This window comes from Rattus rattus, chromosome X (genome assembly GCF_011064425.1).
Source record: "Rattus rattus isolate New Zealand chromosome X, Rrattus_CSIRO_v1, whole genome shotgun sequence".
NCBI lineage: Eukaryota > Metazoa > Chordata > Mammalia > Rodentia > Muridae > Rattus > Rattus rattus.
Window position 1 is genome coordinate 36,819,371 of NC_046172.1, and position 3,469 is coordinate 36,822,839.

Below are 3,469 nucleotides of genomic sequence, written 5' to 3' on the forward strand. Positions count from 1 at the left end.
ACCCAAATGCCCTTCAACTGAGGAATGGATACAGAAAATGTGGTACATCTAAACAATGGAGTACTACTCAGCTATCAAAAACAACGACTTCATGAAATTCATAGGCAAATGTATGGAACTAGAAAATATCATCCTGGTGAGGTAACCCCATATCACTCTTTTTTACCACACACACACACACACACACACACACACACACACACACACATGCAAGTATACAATATTGATGAAGCCAAGAAGTGCATGCTGACAGGAACCTGATACAGATGTCTCCTGAGAGGCTTAGCCAGAGTGTGACAAATACAGAGGCAAATGCTAGCAGGAAACCATTGAACTGAGAATGTTTTCCTCATTGGAAGAGTTAGAGAAAAGAATGAAGGAGCTGAAGGGGCTTGCAACCCCATAAGAACAACTATACCCGAGCTGGAGAACCGGAAAGATGGCGGAGGAAGGGGAAAGAAAAAAGATCCCTTTGGTTCCAGAAAATCTCCTGAAAAAGAGGAAGGCTTATCAAGCCCTCAAAGCCACTCAGGCAAAGCAGGCTCTTTTGGCAAAGAGAGAGAGAAAAGGGAAAGAATTCCGATTTAGACGACTAGAATCTTTCGTGCATGATTCCTGGCGGCAGCAACGTGACAAGCTGCGTGTCCAGTGACTAGAAGTGAAGCCACGTGCTTTGGAGGTCCCTGATAAACACTCCTTGGCCTTCGTTATACGCATGGAAAGGATTGAAGAAGTGAGTTTATTGGTAAAGAGCACCATCATGAAACTTGGCCTGAAGAAGTTGTTCAATGGCGTCTTTAACAAGGTCACCCCTCAGAGTATGAGAATGCTGCGCACAGTGGAGCCTTATGTGACCTGGGGATTTCCAAATCTGAAGTCTGTCCGAGAACTCATCTTGAAGCATGGACAAGCAAAGATTAACAATAAGACTGTCCCTCTGACCAACAACACAGTGATTGAGGAGCACCTGGGGCAGTTTGGTGTCATTTGCCTAGAAGACCTCATCCATGAAATTGCCTTCCCTGGGAAACATTTCCAGCAGATCTCTTCATTCATTCTTGTGCCCTTTCACCTCTCTGTGGCCCGTCTATGCTACTAAGAATTAAATTGGGCTTCCTCAAAGGAGATGGGGCTCGCCTGGCTACAGGGGTGACCCGACAATCCAGGCAATCATCTTGGCAGCTCAGCTAGAGCAGGGCAGAGTTTTTCCAAAAGCATGAATTGGAAATGCTTTTGTTTGTATAAAATTACCAAGTATCTTCACAGAAGATTATTTTCTGCCTTCAAAAACTGAAGGAAAGGGCCAGGAGAACTACAGTAGGGTGTGCGAGCATCGAAGACATTTAGCATGGACCAGTTCATGGAACACGACGATTATTCTCCAGTTGGCTGTCCGTCTCTGAGATCCACACAAGCTGTGGAGGAAAGAAATGCCCTGCCTTCCTTCTATCTTGGTGTTTAATGTTGGGTGGGCGACTAGCCCAAGTATCCCTCCCATGTCCTCCAAGACTCTTAAAGCAGTGGGGCAGACCAAGGGGCACACTTGAATCTGGATGAAGAGGGTCTTGGTTTTACTTTTTATTTTTGTCAGAGAGATGGCCTTGTGTTTGGTTTGTTCAATACTACGTCTTCCTGTGTGGCCCTGGCTAGACTTAAACTCCACAGCAGCCCTGCCTCCGGCCTCTGCCCTGAAACCCCATCCCCACCCCCAGCTGCTGGTGCTTATAAGCCTGGGGGCTTTGTTCCTGGCAGAAAAGCAGCCAGAAAAGGTGACAAAAGGTGGTGCCTCAGTCTTATGTGAGGCCATGTTCCAACCGCTTTAGACCTCTGGGGCTTGCCCTGATCAGTGTAACAGTATTGACCTGCAGCGACAGTCCTTTCCTGTAGCTCAGGATTTGAAAAGCAAAGCATAATCCATACATTGTGCTTGAACTCCACGACAGTGACACACACACCCCCTTGGCACCCGGAAGTCTTTGTGAGGACAACCTGCTTTTCTATGCACATTGGTCTGTGAAGCTAGGCTTGTTCTGTGCCTAGGGGACTGAAGTTCAACCACTTGTTTCCTACTACAAACTAGCTGGGCCTGGTGGCACACACCTTTAGTCATAGCACTTGAGAGGCAGAGGCAAGCAGATCTCCTGAGTTCAAGGCCAGGCAAGCCTGTTCTACAGAGTTCCAGGATACCCAGGGGCTACACACAGAGAAAAAACATTAAAGACCAACAAAACCAATGATACAGAAAGACTATTTGGTTTTAAACCCCATACCCAGGAAATGCCCACTCAAACTTCGCCTTTGGCTTAAGGAAAAAAAAAAAAAGAACAATATAACCACCAACTAGGCTCCAAAGGACTAAACCACACAAACACACACACACACACACACACACACACACACACACACATACACACACACACACACACACACACACACACACACACACACACACACACACATATATATAAAGAGCACTGCCATTCTTCAGAAGTTTGTGCAGTTCTCAATACCCAAATTTGGCAGGTCACACCCAGCTCTAAGTTATGCTCCAGGAATACCCCTGTGTTATATACACAGAAATAAAAAGAATGTTTTCGTCATGAAAGAGGGTATGAAAAGATTAGAAGAGCCAGAGTTCAGGATGGACCAGGGCAAATGGTTTCTTTTCTACATGACAAGACTGATACTCTCATGAATTCACAGAAGCTATAGTCATCTGTACAGGACCATTATAAGATCAAACTAGTAAACATTCTATCATGTATTAGGCAGGGATTAATGAGCCCTCACCTATAAGAAGCTATTTGATGTTCCATGTATCATATGAATCTCCTTTAGTACAGTGGGTGACAAATCATTCTTCATATTTTTAGAAAACTTAGTTGTATTTTTACTTTTATGAGGAATACATTACTTCAAAAATATTTGAAAGCCAGCATATTCAAAGTTTTGGATTAACTTATAAGTATAAAGGAAGGAGTTTTGATTTTTCCAAATTATTAACACTTTATTCTCTGTTTGGTTTGTACATGCAGTGTATGTATCTGGTGGTACACCTGTGTGTGCATGTGTTTATAAATGAGATTGGTTTTGGGGCTCTAAATACAGGTCCTCAGGTTTGTAAATTAGGACCTTTAGCCACTGAGACACATCCCCATCTCCACATAATGTTTTGACTCTAAACTGATCACTCAAGTACTCCTGTGCTAAAAGCATGATTACCAGATAGTAGCCTAAACTACAGGACTAAATCATTTATCTCAACTATCTTGTCATAATGACAAAGGGTGACTAGAACAATTTAACACCACAGGAAGCAAGCAAGCTAGCTGACTTTTAAAAATCTCAGTAAAAAGAAGAAGTTGAAGAGAGAGAGGGGAAGAGAAAGATTAAGGTGCTTGCCATGCAGAGACAATTAAGTGAGAGAAGAACTAAGCATAAAATATGCACTTTTTCTGAAAATTGAATA

At 43.4% G+C, this 3,469-nt stretch overlaps 1 pseudogene; it reads left to right on the top strand.

The window, feature by feature from the left end:
• Positions 1-427: 427 nt before the first annotated feature.
• On the top strand, positions 428-1,220 carry LOC116887831 (annotated as a pseudogene).
• Positions 1,221-3,469: the final 2,249 nt, after the last annotated feature.